This window comes from Pleurodeles waltl, chromosome 4_1, assembly GCF_031143425.1.
Source record: "Pleurodeles waltl isolate 20211129_DDA chromosome 4_1, aPleWal1.hap1.20221129, whole genome shotgun sequence".
NCBI classification, from domain to species: domain Eukaryota; kingdom Metazoa; phylum Chordata; class Amphibia; order Caudata; family Salamandridae; genus Pleurodeles; species Pleurodeles waltl.
This window is the reverse complement of record NC_090442.1, coordinates 55,381,799-55,399,327: the sequence shown is the minus strand read 5'-3', so window position 1 is coordinate 55,399,327 and position 17,529 is coordinate 55,381,799. Positions and strand designations below refer to the sequence as shown.

General features: G+C 52.7%; 10 non-coding genes across 10 annotated transcripts; 2 read left to right on the top strand and 8 right to left on the bottom strand.

The window, feature by feature from the left end:
• Positions 1 to 846: 846 nt before the first annotated feature.
• TRNAW-CCA (transfer RNA tryptophan (anticodon CCA)) lies at positions 847 to 918 on the bottom strand. Its single transcript has one exon. It is a non-coding gene; the product is annotated as a tRNA-Trp (tRNA).
• Positions 919 to 1,171: 253 nt separating this feature from the next.
• TRNAN-GUU (transfer RNA asparagine (anticodon GUU)) lies at positions 1,172 to 1,245 on the bottom strand. Its single transcript has one exon. It is a non-coding gene; the product is annotated as a tRNA-Asn (tRNA).
• A 4,088-nt stretch (positions 1,246 to 5,333) lies between these two features.
• TRNAW-CCA (transfer RNA tryptophan (anticodon CCA)) lies at positions 5,334 to 5,405 on the bottom strand. Its single transcript has one exon. It is a non-coding gene; the product is annotated as a tRNA-Trp (tRNA).
• A 253-nt stretch (positions 5,406 to 5,658) lies between these two features.
• On the bottom strand, positions 5,659 to 5,732 carry TRNAN-GUU (transfer RNA asparagine (anticodon GUU)). Its single transcript has one exon. It is a non-coding gene; the product is annotated as a tRNA-Asn (tRNA).
• Positions 5,733 to 7,576: 1,844 nt separating this feature from the next.
• TRNAW-CCA (transfer RNA tryptophan (anticodon CCA)) lies at positions 7,577 to 7,648 on the bottom strand. The gene has a single exon. It is a non-coding gene; the product is annotated as a tRNA-Trp (tRNA).
• Positions 7,649 to 7,901: 253 nt separating this feature from the next.
• TRNAN-GUU (transfer RNA asparagine (anticodon GUU)) lies at positions 7,902 to 7,975 on the bottom strand. The gene has a single exon. It is a non-coding gene; the product is annotated as a tRNA-Asn (tRNA).
• A 4,417-nt stretch (positions 7,976 to 12,392) lies between these two features.
• TRNAN-GUU (transfer RNA asparagine (anticodon GUU)) lies at positions 12,393 to 12,466 on the bottom strand. The gene has a single exon. It is a non-coding gene; the product is annotated as a tRNA-Asn (tRNA).
• A 1,703-nt stretch (positions 12,467 to 14,169) lies between these two features.
• Positions 14,170 to 14,240, top strand: TRNAG-GCC (transfer RNA glycine (anticodon GCC)). The gene has a single exon. It is a non-coding gene; the product is annotated as a tRNA-Gly (tRNA).
• A 71-nt stretch (positions 14,241 to 14,311) lies between these two features.
• TRNAW-CCA (transfer RNA tryptophan (anticodon CCA)) lies at positions 14,312 to 14,383 on the bottom strand. Its single transcript has one exon. It is a non-coding gene; the product is annotated as a tRNA-Trp (tRNA).
• Positions 14,384 to 16,416: 2,033 nt separating this feature from the next.
• On the top strand, positions 16,417 to 16,487 carry TRNAG-GCC (transfer RNA glycine (anticodon GCC)). Its single transcript has one exon. It is a non-coding gene; the product is annotated as a tRNA-Gly (tRNA).
• The last annotated feature ends 1,042 nt before the right edge of the window (positions 16,488 to 17,529 follow it).

Below are 17,529 nucleotides of genomic sequence, written 5' to 3'. Positions count from 1 at the left end.
GGGACGGCCCGTGGTGCACCCCCTATTTTGCATAGAACCACAGCCTCCTGGGAGGGCAGAGACATGAGGGTTCTCAGGGAAAGCCCTCCCAGGAGTGTTGAAGGGCAGGACGTGAAACACAGCAATCCCGGAATGGCCTGGTCTAAGATGCCTGTGCAATAGGCCTGGCCCTAGGCTTCCGGGGCTCTTCCTCGGCAGAGGCCCCAGTGGTATGAGCCCGACCAGGGCTGTGCCCGACCAGGGCTGTAGGGCGCGTTGGGAGCTCGTTAGGGACGCGAAAGAGGGCGCAGGGCGCAGAACTCTGCCCGTTTCTCCCCAGGATTTTGGGGAGGACAGGGAATCTGGCCAGGTCAGTGACTAGGCTTTCCCAGAAGGAAAGTCCAGTGACAGTGGCATGTTGTGAAACACAAGATTGCTGGTGGTCTGGAGGGTGCTTTCTGTCAGCCACTTCTCCCGGGAGCAGCCAGAGAGCAGGCTGATGTCGTGCTCTGTCAAGCACAACACTGGCCCCAAACCACTGTCCTTAGCAAAAGCAGAAACATTCATAGTTTCAGTCTCCTGCATCTGATTCCTGCCATCAGCATGTGAACGTTTGGCAGTCCAAGGCTTGCCATGCAAACTTTGTTCATAGGTGTCCCATGCGAATGCATGGGCCTCATCACTACTGTCTACGGCAGGGCTCTCTGCTCAGCCTATGTAAGTGAAGCATTGGTGGTTCAGTGGTAGAATTCTCGCCTGCACGCGGAAGGCCCGGGTTCGATTCTAGGCCAATGCAAAGCGCCCTTCTTTTGGCTTTGCTTTAGAAGTCAGAGTTATAGACTTGGTGGGGAAAAAAATGTCAAAGAGTGACCCCGACGTGATTTGAACACGCAACCTTCTGATCTGGAGTCAGACGCGCTACCGTTGCGCCACGAGGTCCCTGTGCATGCAGTTCTCAGCCCCGGATCAAGAAATGCTTCTGTGCCTTTTATTGGCCCTCAGTACGCCTGTGGTTAAAGTAGAAGGCTTGGTGGCCCGTTTCCAGTCCTATTGGTGGAAATGACTAGAGGTGAAGAGATGAGAGAAGATAGAAATGTTGAGATAGAGCATGTCACGCAGGCAAAGCGAGAGCTCTAAGAGCAAAGCCAGACAGCTGTGTTTTAATTCAGGACTTGATGTAGGCAAAAGCACACGTCCCTGGGTGGGCTTGAACCACCAACCTTTCGGTTAACAGCCGAACGCGCTAACCGATTGCGCCACAGAGACCAACCACCGCAGTGAGCGTGTTGGGACTCAATATATGTTTTTACCTTTGTGCTCCTGCCTGCAGCTCTAAGGTCCTGGCATAAGACAGGTAGGCTTAGACTCCATTGTGACATGTCTTACTTCTCTTAGAAGAAGGTTCTGAGTTGCCAGGCAGCTTATCTTCTGCTGGGCACACTTTCCTTTGCAGGCTTTCAGGTTGTGAATCCAGCACTGCTTAGGTGTCCATGTCAGACATGAGCAGCTCATTGAGCCCCACTGTGTGTTTTTTGTGGAGATACAACTCTCAGACTAGAGGGAGCAGGCAGGAAGTGGGTGAGACTCACACAGGGTGGGTGGGGCAGTTAAAGGATGTTATCTAATAGTGTAATCGAGGAGTTGGGTTTTTTGTGCACTACACTTTAACCAGCGATTCTTTCTAAAAGGAAATCCCAGGGCAGTACCCGCAATGAGTGGCATCCCCACACCCGAGGTTGCATTGTGGTAGCTGTTCCCTGAGCCCCTAGCCCCTGTCCCCATGTCGCCCTTTCTCCTCGTGTAACTCACCTCAGGTTCGGTGGCTCTGATACTTGCTGCTTCTGCGCGATCATCCCCATGATCTGGGCCTTTGTACGAAATGTCATGTAAGATGACTTTATTCAGCACGGCGTTTGTCATTTGCTTGGTTGTCCTGTCACTGTTGGATGTTTTCTTGCGCAGACTACTGTCTAATGGTGGGAAGGCCACGAGACACGTGACTTTTCTCTTTCCTTGTTAGCATAGTTTCCTGCCACTGTCTTGGTGTGCTGCCAGCCTGTGAGACACGTGTCTTGCCCATCTCAGCTCCACTGTGGCATGTTAGATATGTCTTTGAGCAGAGTCCCGGTCCCAGAGCTGCTGCCTTCTCTGCACTCTGGCTTGTAAGACTGCAGGCAAAGGCCCTCCCTGGCCCCTCAGCCAGATAGATACATTTACCTGCAGGGCTCAGCTTTGGTGAAAGATATTGGCGAGAGAGAGGAAAGGGGACGGCCCGTGGTGCACCCCCTATTTTGCATAGAACCACAGCCTCCTGGGAGGGGAGAGACATGAGGGTTCTCAGGGAAAGCCCTCCCAGGAGTGTTGAAGGGCAGGACGTGAAACACAGCAATCCCGGAATGGCCTGGTCTAAGATGCCTGTGCAATAGGCCTGGCCCTAGGCTTCCGGGGCTCTTCCTCGGCAGAGGCCCCAGTGGTATGAGCCCGACCAGGGATGTGCCCGACCAGGGCTGTAGGGTGCATTGGGAGCGCGTTAGGGACGCGAAAGAGGGCACAGGGCGCAGAACTCTGCCCGTTTCTCCCCAGGATTTTTGGGAGGACAGGGAATCTGGCCAGGTCAGTGACTAGGCTTTCCCAGAAGGAAAGTCCAGTGACAGTGGCATGTTGTGAAACACAAGATTGCTGGTGGTCTGGAGGGTGCTTTCTGTCAGCCACTTCTCCCGGGAGCAGCCAGAGAGCAGGCTGATGTCGTGCTCTGTCAAGCACAACACTGGCCCCAAACCACTGTCCTTAGCAAAAGCAGAAACATTCATAGTTTCAGTCTCCTGCATCTGATTCCTGCCATCAGCATGTGAACGTTTGGCAGTCCAAGGCTTGCCATGCAAACTTTGTTCATAGGTGTCCCATGCGAATGCATGGGCCTCATCACTACTGTCTACGGCAGGGCTCTCTGCTCAGCCTATGTAAGTGAAGCATTGGTGGTTCAGTGGTAGAATTCTCGCCTGCCACGCGGGAGTCCCGGGTTCGATTCCCGGCCAATGCAAAGCGCCCTTCTTTTGGCTTTGCTTTAGAAGTCAGAGATATAGACTTGGTGGGCAAAAAAATTTCAAAGAGTGACCCCGACGTGATTTGAACACGCAACCTTGTGATCTGGAGTCAGACGCGCTACCGTTGCGCCACGAGGTCCCTGTGCATGCAGTTCTCAGCCCCGGATCAAGAAATGCTTCTGTGCCTTTTATTGGCCCTCAGTACGCCTGTGGTTAAAGTAGAAGGCTTGGTGGCCCGTTTCCAGTCCTATTGGTGGAAATGACTAGAGGTGAAGAGATGAGAGAAGATAGAAATGTTGAGATAGAGCATGTCACGCAGGCAAAGCGAGAGCTCTAAGAGCAAATCCAGACAGCTGTGTTTTAATTCAGGACTTGATGTAGGCAAAAGCATACGCCCCTGGGTGGGCTTGAACCACCAACCTTTCGGTTAACAGCCGAACGCGCTAACCGATTGCGCCACAGAGACCAACCACCGCAGTGAGCGTGTTGGGACTCAATATATGTTTTTACCTTTGTGCTCCTGCCTGCAGCTCTAAGGTCCTGGCATAAGACAGGTAGGCTTAGACTCCATTGTGACATGTCTTACTTCTCTTAGAAGAAGGTTCTGAGTTGCCAGGCAGCTTATCTTCTGCCGGGCACACTTTCCTTTGCAGGCTTTCAGGTTGTGAATCCAGCACTGCTTAGGTGTCCATGTCAGACATGAGCAGCTCATTGAGCCCCACTGTGTGTTTTTTGTGGAGATACAACTCTCAGACTAGAGGGAGCAGGCGGGAAGTGGGTGAGACTCACACAGGGTGGGTGGGGCAGTTAAAGGATGTTATCTAATAGTGTAATCGAGGAGTTGGGTTTTTTGTGCACTACACTTTAACCAGCGATTCTTTCTAAAAGGAAATCCCAGGGCAGTACCCGCAATGAGTGGCATCCCCACACCCGAGGTTGCATTGTGGTAGCTGTTCCCTGAGCCCCTAGCCCCTGTCCCCATGTCGCCCTTTCTCCTCGTGTAACTCACCTCAGGTTCGGTGGCTCTGATACTTGCTGCTTCTGCGCGATCATCCCCATGATCTGGGCCTTTGTACGAAATGTCATGTAAGATGACTTTATTCAGCACGGCGTTTGTCATTTGCTTGGTTGTCCTGTCACTGTTGGATGTTTTCTTGCGCAGACTACTGTCTAATGGTGGGAAGGCCACGAGACACGTGACTTTTCTCTTTCCTTGTTAGCATAGTTTCCTGCCACTGTCTTGTTGTGCTGCCTGCCTGTGAGACACGTGTCTTGCCCATCTCAGCTCCACTGTGGCATGTTAGATATGTCTTTGAGCACAGTCCCGGTCCCAGAGCTGCTGCCTTCTCTGCACTCTGGCTTGTAAGACTGCAGGCAAAGGCCCTCCCTGGCCCCTCAGCCAGATAGATACATTTACCTGCAGGGCTCAGCTTTGGTGAAAGATATTGGCGAGAGAGAGGAAAGGGGACGGCCCGTGGTGCACCCCCTATTTTGCATAGAACCACAGCCTCCTGGGAGGGCAGAGACATGAGGGTTCTCAGGGAAAGCCCTCCCAGGAGTGTTGAAGGGCAGGACGTGAAACACAGCAATCCCGGAATGGCCTGGTCTAAGATGCCTGTGCAATAGGCCTGGCCCTAGGCTTCCGGGGCTCTTCCTCGGCAGAGGCCCCAGTGGTATGAGCCCGACCAGGGCTGTGCCCGACCAGGGCTGTAGGGCGCGTTGGGAGCTCGTTAGGGACGCGAAAGAGGGCGCAGGGCGCAGAACTCTGCCCGTTTCTCCCCAGGATTTTGGGGAGGACAGGGAATCTGGCCAGGTCAGTGACTAGGCTTTCCAAGAAGGAAAGTCCAGTGACAGTGGCATGTTGTGAAACACAAGATTGCTGGTGGTCTGGAGGGTGCTTTCTGTCAGCCACTTCTCCCGGGAGCAGCCAGAGAGCAGGCTGATGTCGTGCTCTGTCAAGCACAACACTGGCCCCAAACCACTGTCCTTAGCAAAAGCAGAAACATTCATAGTTTCAGTCTCCTGCATCTGATTCCTGCCATCAGCATGTGAACGTTTGGCAGTCCAAGGCTTGCCATGCAAACTTTGTTCATAGGTGTCCCATGCGAATGCATGGGCCTCATCACTACTGTCTACGGCAGGGCTCTCTGCTCAGCCTATGTAAGTGAAGCATTGGTGGTTCAGTGGTAGAATTCTCGCCTGCACGCGGGAGGCCCGGGTTCGATTCTAGGCCAATGCAAAGCGCCCTTCTTTTGGCTTTGCTTTAGAAGTCAGAGTTATAGACTTGGTGGGGAAAAAAATGTCAAAGAGTGACCCCGACGTGATTTGAACACGCAACCTTCTGATCTGGAGTCAGACGCGCTACCGTTGCGCCACGAGGTCCCTGTGCATGCAGTTCTCAGCCCCGGATCAAGAAATGCTTCTGTGCCTTTTATTGGCCCTCAGTACGCCTGTGGTTAAAGTAGAAGGCTTGGTGGCCCGTTTCCAGTCCTATTGGTGGAAATGACTAGAGGTGAAGAGATGAGAGAAGATAGAAATGTTGAGATAGAGCATGTCACGCAGGCAAAGCGAGAGCTCTAAGAGCAAAGCCAGACAGCTGTGTTTTAATTCAGGACTTGATGTAGGCAAAAGCATACGTCCCTGGGTGGGCTTGAACCACCAACCTTTCGGTTAACAGCCGAACGCGCTAACCGATTGCGCCACAGAGACCAACCACCGCAGTGAGCGTGTTGGGACTCAATATATGTTTTTACCTTTGTGCTCCTGCCTGCAGCTCTAAGGTCCTGGCATAAGACAGGTAGGCTTAGACTCCATTGTGACATGTCTTACTTCTCTTAGAAGAAGGTTCTGAGTTGCCAGGCAGCTTATCTTCTGCTGGGCACACTTTCCTTTGCAGGCTTTCAGGTTGTGAATCCAGCACTGCTTAGGTGTCCATGTCAGACATGAGCAGCTCATTGAGCCCCACTGTGTGTTTTTTGTGGAGATACAACTCTCAGACTAGAGGGAGCAGGCGGGAAGTGGGTGAGACTCACACAGGGTGGGTGGGGCAGTTAAAGGATGTTATCTAATAGTGTAATCGAGGAGTTGGGTTTTTTGTGCACTACACTTTAACCAGCGATTCTTTCTAAAAGGAAATCCCAGGGCAGTACCCGCAATGAGTGGCATCCCCACACCCGAGGTTGCATTGTGGTAGCTGTTCCCTGAGCCCCTAGCCCCTGTCCCCATGTCGCCCTTTCTCCTCGTGTAACTCACCTCAGGTTCGGTGGCTCTGATACTTGCTGCTTCTGCGCGATCATCCCCATGATCTGGGCCTTTGTACGAAATGTCATGTAAGATGACTTTATTCAGCACGGCGTTTGTCATTTGCTTGGTTGTCCTGTCACTGTTGGATGTTTTCTTGCGCAGACTACTGTCTAATGGTGGGAAGGCCACGAGACACGTGACTTTTCTCTTTCCTTGTTAGCATAGTTTCCTGCCACTGTCTTGGTGTGCTGCCAGCCTGTGAGACACGTGTCTTGCCCATCTCAGCTCCACTGTGGCATGTTAGATATGTCTTTGAGCAGAGTCCCGGTCCCAGAGCTGCTGCCTTCTCTGCACTCTGGCTTGTAAGACTGCAGGCAAAGGCCCTCCCTGGCCCCTCAGCCAGATAGATACATTTACCTGCAGGGCTCAGCTTTGGTGAAAGATATTGGCGAGAGAGAGGAAAGGGGACGGCCCGTGGTGCACCCCCTATTTTGCATAGAACCACAGCCTCCTGGGAGGGGAGAGACATGAGGGTTCTCAGGGAAAGCCCTCCCAGGAGTGTTGAAGGGCAGGACGTGAAACACAGCAATCCCGGAATGGCCTGGTCTAAGATGCCTGTGCAATAGGCCTGGCCCTAGGCTTCCGGGGCTCTTCCTCGGCAGAGGCCCCAGTGGTATGAGCCCGACTAGGGCTGTGCCCGACCAGGGCTGTAGGGCGCATTGGGAGCGCGTTAGGGACGCGAAAGAGGGCACAGGGCGCAGAACTCTGCCCGTTTCTCCCCAGGATTTTTGGGAGGACAGGGAATCTGGCCAGGTCAGTGACTAGGCTTTCCCAGAAGGAAAGTCCAGTGACAGTGGCATGTTGTGAAACACAAGATTGCTGGTGGTCTGCAGGGTGCTTTCTGTCAGCCACTTCTCCCGGGAGCAGCCAGAGAGCAGGCTGATGTCGTGCTCTGTCAAGCACAACACTGGCCCCAAACCACTGTCCTTAGCAAAAGCAGAAACATTCATAGTTTCAGTCTCCTGCATCTGATTCCTGCCATCAGCATGTGAACGTTTGGCAGTCCAAGGCTTGCCATGCAAACTTTGTTCATAGGTGTCCCATGCGAATGCATGGGCCTCATCACTACTGTCTACGGCAGGGCTCTCTGCTCAGCTTATGTAAGTGAAGCATTGGTGGTTCAGTGGTAGAATTCTCGCCTGCACGCGGGAGGCCCGGGTTCGATTCTAGGCCAATGCAAAGCGCCCTTCTTTTGGCTTTGCTTTAGAAGTCAGAGATATAGACTTGGTGGGGAAAAAAATGTCAAAGAGTGACCCCGACGTGATTTGAACACGCAACCTTCTGATCTGGAGTCAGACGCGCTACCGTTGCGCCACGAGGTCCCTGTGCATGCAGTTCTCAGCCCCGGATCAAGAAATGCTTCTGTGCCTTTTATTGGCCCTCAGTACGCCTGTGGTTAAAGTAGAAGGCTTGGTGGCCCGTTTCCAGTCCTATTGGTGGAAATGACTAGAGGTGAAGAGATGAGAGAAGATAGAAATGTTGAGATAGAGCATGTCACGCAGGCAAAGCGAGAGCTCTAAGAGCAAAGCCAGACAGCTGTGTTTTAATTCAGGACTTGATGTAGGCAAAAGCATACGTCCCTGGGTGGGCTTGAACCACCAACCTTTCGGTTAACAGCCGAACGCGCTAACCGATTGCGCCACAGAGACCAACCACCGCAGTGAGCGTGTTGGGACTCAATATATGTTTTTACCTTTGTGCTCCTGCCTGCAGCTCTAAGGTCCTGGCATAAGACAGGTAGGCTTAGACTCCATTGTGACATGTCTTACTTCTCTTAGAAGAAGGTTCTGAGTTGCCAGGCAGCTTATCTTCTGCTGGGCACACTTTCCTTTGCAGGCTTTCAGGTTGTGAATCCAGCACTGCTTAGGTGTCCATGTCAGACATGAGCAGCTCATTGAGCCCCACTGTGTGTTTTTTGTGGAGATACAACTCTCAGACTAGAGGGAGCAGGCGGGAAGTGGGTGAGACTCACACAGGGTGGGTGGGGCAGTTAAAGGATGTTATCTAATAGTGTAATCGAGGAGTTGGGTTTTTTGTGCACTACACTTTAACCAGCGATTCTTTCTAAAAGGAAATCCCAGGGCAGTACCCGCAATGAGTGGCATCCCCACACCCGAGGTTGCATTGTGGTAGCTGTTCCCTGAGCCCATAGCCCCTGTCCCCATGTCGCCCTTTCTCCTCGTGTAACTCACCCCAGGTTCGGTGGCTCTGATACTTGCTGCTTCTGCTGCACGATCATCCCCATGATCTGGGCCTTTGTACGAAATGTCATGTAAGATGACTTTATTCAGCACGGCGTTTGTCATTTGCTTGGTTGTCCTGTCACTGTTGGATGTTTTCTTGCGCAGACTACTGTCTAATGGTGGGAAGGCCACGAGACACGTGACTTTTCTCTTTCCTTGTTAGCATAGTTTCCTGCCACTGTCTTGGTGTGCTACCAGCCTGTGAGACACGTGTCTTGCCCATCTCAGCTCCACTGTGGCATGTTAGATATGTCTTTGAGCAGAGTCCCGGTCCCAGAGCTGCTGCCTTCTCTGCACTCTGGCTTGTAAGACTGCAGGCAAAGGCCCTCCCTGGCCCCTCAGCCAGATAGATACATTTACCTGCAGGGCTCAGTTTTGGTGAAAGATATTGGCGAGAGAGAGGAAAGGGGACGGCCCGTGGTGCACCCCCTATTTTGCATAGAACCACAGCCTCCTGGGAGGGCAGAGACATGAGGGTTCTCAGGGAAAGCCCTCCCAGGAGTGTTGAAGGGCAGGACGTGAAACACAGCAATCCCGGAATGGCCTGGTCTAAGATGCCTGTGCAATAGGCCTGGCCCTAGGCTTCCGGGGCTCTTCCTCGGCAGAGGCCCCAGTGGTATGAGCCCGACCAGGGCTGTGCCCGACCAGGGCTGTAGGGTGCGTTGGGAGCGCATTAGGGACGCGAAAGAGGGCGCAGGGCGCAGAACTCTGCCCGTTTCTCCCCAGGATTTTGGGGAGGACAGGGAATCTGGCCAGGTCAGTGACTAGGCTTTCCCAGAAGGAAAGTCCAGTGACAGTGGCATGTTGTGAAACACAAGATTGCTGGTGGTCTGGAGGGTGCTTTCTGTCAGCCACTTCTCCCGGGAGCAGCCAGAGAGCAGGCTGATGTCGTGCTCTGTCAAGCACAACACTGGCCCCAAACCACTGTCCTTAGCAAAAGCAGAAACATTCATAGTTTCAGTCTCCTGCATCTGATTCCTGCCATCAGCATGTGAACGTTTGGCAGTCCAAGGCTTGCCATGCAAACTTTGTTCATAGGTGTCCCATGCGAATGCATGGGCCTCATCACTACTGTCTACGGCAGGGCTCTCTGCTCAGCTTATGTAAGTGAAGCATTGGTGGTTCAGTGGTTGAATTCTCGCCTGCCACGCGGGAGGCCCGGGTTCGATTCCCGGCCAATGCAAAGCGCCCTTCTTTTGGCTTTGCTTTAGAAGTCAGAGATATAGACTTGGTGGGGAAAAAAATTTCAAAGAGTGACCCCGACGTGATTTGAACACGCAACCTTCTGATCTGGAGTCAGACGCGCTACCGTTTCGCCACGAGGTCCCTGTGCATGCAGTTCTCAGCCCCGGATCAAGAAATGCTTCTGTGCCTTTTATTGGCCCTCAGTACGCCTGTGGTTAAAGTAGAAGGCTTGGTGGCCCGTTTCCAGTCCTATTGGTGGAAATGACTAGAGGTGAAGAGATGAGAGAAGATAGAAATGTTGAGATAGAGCATGTCACGCAGGCAAAGCGAGAGCTCTAAGAGCAAAGCCAGACAGCTGTGTTTTAATTCAGGACTTGATGTAGGCAAAAGCATACGTCCCTGGGTGGGCTTGAACCACCAACCTTTCGGTTAACAGCCAAACGCGCTAACCGATTGCGCCACAGAGACCAACCACCGCAGTGAGCGTGTTGGGACTCAATATATGTTTTTACCTTTGTGCTCCTGCCTGCAGCTCTAAGGTCCTGGCATAAGACAGGTAGGCTTAGACTCCATTGTGACATGTCTTACTTCTCTTAGAAGAAGGTTCTGAGTTGCCAGGCAGCTTATCTTCTGCCGGGCACACTTTCCTTTGCAGGCTTTCAGGTTGTGAATCCAGCACTGCTTAGGTGTCCATGTCAGACATGAGCAGCTCATTGAGCCCCACTGTGTGTTTTTTGTGGAGATACAACTCTCAGACTAGAGGGAGCAGGCGGGAAGTGGGTGAGACTCACACAGGGTGGGTGGGGCAGTTAAAGGATGTTATCTAATAGTGTAATCGAGGAGTTGGGTTTTTTGTGCACTACACTTTAACCAGCGATTCTTTCTAAAAGGAAATCCCAGGGCAGTACCCGCAATGAGTGGCATCCCCACACCCGAGGTTGCATTGTGGTAGCTGTTCCCTGAGCCCCTAGCCCCTGTCCCCATGTCGCCCTTTCTCCTCGTGTAACTCACCTCAGGTTCGGTGGCTCTGATACTTGCTGCTTCTGCGCGATCATCCCCATGATCTGGGCCTTTGTACGAAATGTCATGTAAGATGACTTTATTCAGCACGGCGTTTGTCATTTGCTTGGTTGTCCTGTCACTGTTGGATGTTTTCTTGCGCAGACTACTGTCTAATGGTGGGAAGGCCACGAGACACGTGACTTTTCTCTTTCCTTGTTAGCATAGTTTCCTGCCACTGTCTTGTTGTGCTGCCTGCCTGTGAGACACGTGTCTTGCCCATCTCAGCTCCACTGTGGCATGTTAGATATGTCTTTGAGCAGAGTCCCGGTCCCAGAGCTGCTGCCTTCTCTGCACTCTGGCTTGTAAGACTGCAGGCAAAGGCCCTCCCTGGCCCCTCAGCCAGATAGATACATTTACCTGCAGGGCTCAGCTTTGGTGAAAGATATTGGCGAGAGAGAGGAAAGGGGACGGCCCGTGGTGCACCCCCTATTTTGCATAGAACCACAGCCTCCTGGGAGGGCAGAGACATGAGGGTTCTCAGGGAAAGCCCTCCCAGGAGTGTTGAAGGGCAGGACGTGAAACACAGCAATCCCGGAATGGCCTGGTCTAAGATGCCTGTGCAATAGGCCTGGCCCTAGGCTTCCGGGGCTCTTCCTCGGCAGAGGCCCCAGTGGTATGAGCCCGACCAGGGCTGTGCCCGACCAGGGCTGTAGGGCGCGTTGGGAGCGCGTCAGGGACGCGAAAGAGGGCGCAGGGCGCAGAACTCTGCCCGTTTCTCCCCAGGATTTTGGGGAGGACAGGGAATCTGGCCAGGTCAGTGACTAGGCTTTCCCAGAAGGAAAGTCCAGTGACAGTGGCATGTTGTGAAACACAAGATTGCTGGTGGTCTGGAGGGTGCTTTCTGTCAGCCACTTCTCCCGGGAGCAGCCAGAGAGCAGGCTGATGTCGTGCTCTGTCAAGCACAACACTGGCCCCAAACCACTGTCCTTAGCAAAAGCAGAAACATTCATAGTTTCAGTCTCCTGCATCTGATTCCTCCCATCAGCATGTGAACGTTTGGCAGTCCAAGGCTTGCCATGCAAACTTTGTTCATAGGTGTCCCATGCGAATGCATGGGCCTCATCACTACTGTCTACGGCAGGGCTCTCTGCTCAGTCTATGTAAATGAAGCATTGGTGGTTCAGTGGTAGAATTCTCGCCTGCCACGCGGGAGGCCCGGGTTCCATTCCCGGCCAATGCAAAGCGCCCTTCTTTTGGCTTTGCTTTAGAAGTCAGAGATATAGACTTGGTGGGGAAAAAAATGTCAAAGAGTGACGCCGACGTGATTTGAACACGCAACCTTCTGATCTGGAGTCAGACGCGCTACCGTTGCGCCACGAGGTCCCTGTGCATGCAGCTCTCAGCCCCGGATCAAGAAATGCTTTTGTGCCTTTTATTGGCCCTCAGTACGCCTGTGGTTAAAGTAGAAGGCTTGGTGGCCCGTTTCCAGTCCTATTGGTGGAAATGACTAGAGGTGAAGAGATGAGAGAAGATAGAAATGTTGAGATAGAGCATGTCACGCAGGCAAAGCGAGAGCTCTAAGAGCAAAGCCAGACAGCTGTGTTTTAATTCAGGACTTGATGTAGGCAAAAGCATACGTCCCTGGGTGGGCTTGAACCACCAACCTTTCGGTTAACAGCCGAACGCGCTAACCGATTGCGCCACAGAGACCAACCACCGCAGTGACTGTGTTGGGACTCAATATATGTTTTTACCTTTGTGCTCCTGCCTGCAGCTCTAAGGTCCTGGCATAAGACAGGTAGGCTTAGACTCCATTGTGACATGTCTTACTTCTCTTAGAAGAAGGTTCTGAGTTGCCAGGCAGCTTATCTTCTGCCGGGCACACTTTCCTTTGCAGGCTTTCAGGTTGTGAATCTAGCACTGCTTAGGTGTCCATGTCAGACATGAGCAGCTCATTGAGCCCCACTGTGTGTTTTTTGTGGAGATACAACTCTCAGACTAGAGGGAGCAGGCGGGAAGTGGGTGAGACTCACACAGGGTGGGTGGGGCAGTTAAAGGATGTTATCTAATAGTGTAATCGAGGAGTTGGGTTTTTGGTGCACTACACTTTAACCAGCGATTCTTTCTAAAAGGAAATCCCAGGGCAGTACCCGCAATGAGTGGCATCCCCACACCCGAGGTTGCATTGTTGTAGCTGTTCCCTGAGCCCCTAGCCCCTGTCCCCATGTCGCCCTTTCTCCTCGTGTAACTCACCTCAGGTTCGGTGGCTCTGATACTTGCTGCTTCTGCGCGATCATCCCCATGATCTGGGCCTTTGTACGAAATGTCATGTAAGATGACTTTATTCAGCACAGCGTTTGTCATTTGCTTGGTTGTCCTGTCACTGTTGGATGTTTTCTTGCGCAGACTACTGTCTAATGGTGGGAAGGCCACGAGACACGTGACTTTTCTCTTTCCTTGTTAGCATAGTTTCCTGCCACTGTCTTGTTGTGCTGCCTGCCTGTGAGACACGTGTCTTGCCCATCTCAGCTCCACTGTGGCATGTTAGATATGTCTTTGAGCAGAGTCCCGGTCCCAGAGCTGCTGCCTTCTCTGCACTCTGGCTTGTAAGACTGCAGGCAAAGGCCCTCCCTGGCCCCTCAGCCAGATAGATACATTTACCTGCAGGGCTCAGCTTTGGTGAAAGATATTGGCGAGAGAGAGGAAAGGGGACGGCCCGTGGTGCACCCCCTATTTTGCATAGAACCACAGCCGCCTGGGAGGGCAGAGACATGAGGGTTCTCAGGGAAAGCCCTCCCAGGAGTGTTGAAGGGCAGGACGTGAAACACAGCAATCCCGGAATGGCCTGGTCTAAGATGCCTGTGCAATAGGCCTGGCCCTAGGCTTCCGGGGCTCTTCCTCGGCAGAGGCCCCAGTGGTATGAGCCCGACCAGGGCTGTGCCCGACCAGGGCTGTAGGGCGCGTTGGGAGCGCGTTAGGGACGCGAAAGAGGGCGCAGGGTGCAGAACTCTGCCCGTTTCTCCCCAGGATTTTGGGGAGGACAGGGAATCTGGCCAGGTCAGTGACTAGGCTTTCCCAGAAGGAAAGTCCAGTGACAGTGGCATGTTGTGAAACACAAGATTGCTGGTGGTCTGGAGGGTGCTTTCTGTCAGCCACTTCTCCCGGGAGCAGCCAGAGAGCAGGCTGATGTCGTGCTCTGTCAAGCACAACACTGGCCCCAAACCACTGTCCTTAGCAAAAGCAGAAACATTCATAGTTTCAATCTCCTGCATCTGATTCCTGCCATCAGCATGTGAACGTTTGGCAGTCCAAGGCTTGCCATGCAAACTTTGTTCATAGGTGTCCCATGCGAATGCATGGGCCTCATCACTACTGTCTACGGCAGGGCTCTCTGCTCAGCCTATGTAAGTGAAGCATTGGTGGTTCAGTGGTAGAATTCTCGCCTGCCACGCGGGAGGCCCGGGTTCGATTCCCGGCCAATGCAAAGCGCCCTTCTTTTGGCTTTGCTTTAGAAGTCAGAGATATAGACTTGGTGGGGAAAAAAATGTCAAAGAGTGACCCCGACGTGATTTGAACACGCAACCTTCTGATCTGGAGTCAGACGCGCTACCGTTGCGCCACGAGGTCCCTGTGCATGCAGTTTTCAGCCCCGGATCAAGAAATGCTTCTGTGCCTTTTATTGGCCCTCAGTACGCCTGTGGTTAAAGTAGAAGGCTTGGTGGCCCGTTTCCAGTCCTATTGGTGGAAATGACTAGAGGTGAAGAGATGAGAGAAGATAGAAATGTTGAGATAGAGCATGTCACGCAGGCAAAGCGAGAGCTCTAAGAGCAAAGCCAGATAGCTGTGTTTTAATTCAGGACTTGATGTAGGCAAAAGCATACGTCCCTGGGTGGGCTTGAACCACCAACCTTACGGTTAACAGCCGACCGTGCTAACCGATTGCGCCACAGAGACCAACCACCGCAGTCAGCGTGTTGGGACTCAATATATGTTTTTACCTTTGTGCTCCTGCCTGCAGCTCTAAGGTCCTGGCATAAGACAGGTAGGCTTAGACTCCATTGTGACATGTCTTACTTCTCTTAGAAGAAGGTTCTGAGTTGCCAGGCAGCTTATCTTCTGCCGGGCACACTTTCCTTTGCAGGCTTTCAGGTTGTGAATCCAGCACTGCTTAGGTGTCCATGTCAGACATGAGCAGCTCATTGAGCCCCACTGTGTGTTTTTTGTGGAGATACAACTCTCAGACTAGAGGGAGCAGGCGGGAAGTGGGTGAGACTCACACAGGGTGGGTGGGGCAGTTAAAGGATGTTATCTAATAGTGTAATCGAGGAGTTGGGTTTTTTGTGCACTACACTTTAACCAGCGATTCTTTCTAAAAGGAAATCCCAGGGCAGTACCCGCAATGAGTGGCATCCCCACACCCGAAGTTGCATTGTGGTAGCTGTTCCCTGAGCCCATAGCCCCTGTCCCCATGTCGCCCTTTCTCCTCGTGTAACTCACCCCAGGTTCGGTGGCTCTGATACTTGCTGCTTCTGCTGCGCGATCATCCCCATGATCTGGGCCTTTGTACGAAATGTCATGTAAGATGACTTTATTCAGCACAGCGTTTGTCATTTGCTTGGTTGTCCTGTCACTGTTGGATGTTTTCTTGCGCAGACTACTGTCTAATGGTGGGAAGGCCACGAGATACGTGACTTTTCTCTTTCCTTGTTAGCATAGTTTCCTGCCACTGTCTTGGTGTGCTGCCAGCCTGTGAGACACGTGTCTTGCCCATCTCAGCTCCACTGTGGCATGTTAGATATGTCTTTGAGCAGAGTCCCGGTCCCAGAGCTGCTGCCTTCTCTGCACTCTGGCTTGTAAGACTGCAGGCAAAGGCCCTCCCTGGCCCCTCAGCCAGATAGATACATTTACCTGCAGGGCTCAGCTTTGGTGAAAGATATTGGCGAGAGAGAGGAAAGGGGACGGCCCGTGGTGCACCCCCTATTTTGCAGAGAACCACAGCCTCCTGGGAGGGCAGAGACATGAGGGTTCTCAGGGAAAGCCCTCCCAGGAGTGTTGAAGGGCAGGACGTGAAACACAGCAATCCCGGAATGGCCTGGTCTAAGATGCCTGTGCAATAGGCCTGGCCCTAGGCTTCCGGGGCTCTTCCTCGGCAGAGGCCCCAGTGGTATGAGCCCGACCAGGGCTGTGCCCGACCAGGGCTGTAGGGCGCGTTGGGAGCGCGTTAGGGACGCGAAAGAGGGCGCAGGGCGCAGAACTCTGCCCGTTTCTCCCCAGGATTTTGGGGAGGACAGGGAATCTGGCCAGGTCAGTGACTAGGCTTTCCCAGAAGGAAAGTCCAGTGACAGTGGCATGTTGTGAAACACAAGATTGCTGGTGGTCTGGAGGGTGCTTTCTGTCAGCCACTTCTCCCGGGAGCAGCCAGAGAGCAGGCTGATGTCGTGCTCTGTCAAGCACAACACTGGCCCCAAACCACTGTCCTTAGCAAAAGCAGAAACATTCATAGTTTCAGTCTCCTGCATCTGATTCCTGCCATCAGCATGTGAACGTTTGGCAGTCCAAGGCTTGCCATGCAAACTTTGTTCATAGGTGTCCCATGCGAATGCATGGGCCTCATCACTACTGTCTATGGCAGGGCTCTCTGCTCAGCCTATGTAAGTGAAGCATTGGTGGTTCAGTGGTAGAATTCTCGCCTGCCACGCGGGAGGCCCGGGTTCGATTCCCGGCCAATGCAAAGCGCCCTTCTTTTGGCTTTGCTTTAGAAGTCAGAGAAATAGACTTAGTGGGGAAAAAAATGTCAAAGAGTGACCCCGACGTGATTTGAACACGCAACCTTCTGATCTGGAGTCAAACACGCTACCGTTGCGCCACGAGGTCCCTGTGCATGCAGTTCTCAGCCCCGGATCAAGAAATGCTTCTGTGCCTTTTATTGGCCCTCAGTACGCCTGTGGTTAAAGTAGAAGGCTTGGTGGCCCGTTTCCAGTCCTATTGGTGGAAATGACTAGAGGTGAAGAGATGAGAGAAGATAGAAATGTTGAGATAGAGCATGTCACGCAGGCAAAGCGAGAGCTCTAAGAGCAAAGCCAGACAGCTGTGTTTTAATTCAGGACTTGATGTAGGCAAAAGCATACGTCCCTGGGTGGGCTTGAACCACCAACCTTTCGGTTAACAGCCGAACGCTCTAACCGATTGCGCCACAGAGACCCACCACCGCAGTGAGCGTGTTGGGACTCAATATATGTTTTTACCTTTGTGCTCCTGCCTGCAGCTCTAAGGTCCTGGCATAAGACAGGTAGGCTTAGACTCCATTGTGACATGTCTTACTTCTCTTAGAAGAAGGTTCTGAGTTGCCAGGCAGCTTATCTTCTGCCGGGCACACTTTCCTTTGCAGGCTTTCAGGTTGTGAATCCAGCACTGCTTAGGTGTCCATGTCAGACATGAGCAGCTCATTGAGCCCCACTGTGTGTTTTTTGTGGAGATACAACTCTCAGACTAGAGGGAGCAGGCGGGAAGTGGGTGAGACTCACACAGGGTGGGTGGGGCAGTTAAAGGATGTTATCTAATAATGTAATCGAGGAGTTGGGTTTTTTGTGCACTACACTTTAACCAGCGATTCTTTCTAAAAGGAAATCCCAGGGCAGTACCCGCAATGAGTGGCATCCCCACACCCGAGGTTGCATTGTGGTAGCTGTTCCCTGAGCCCATAGCCCCTGTCCCCATGTCGCCCTTTCTCCTCGTGTAACTCACCCCAGGTTCGGTGGCTCTGATACTTGCTG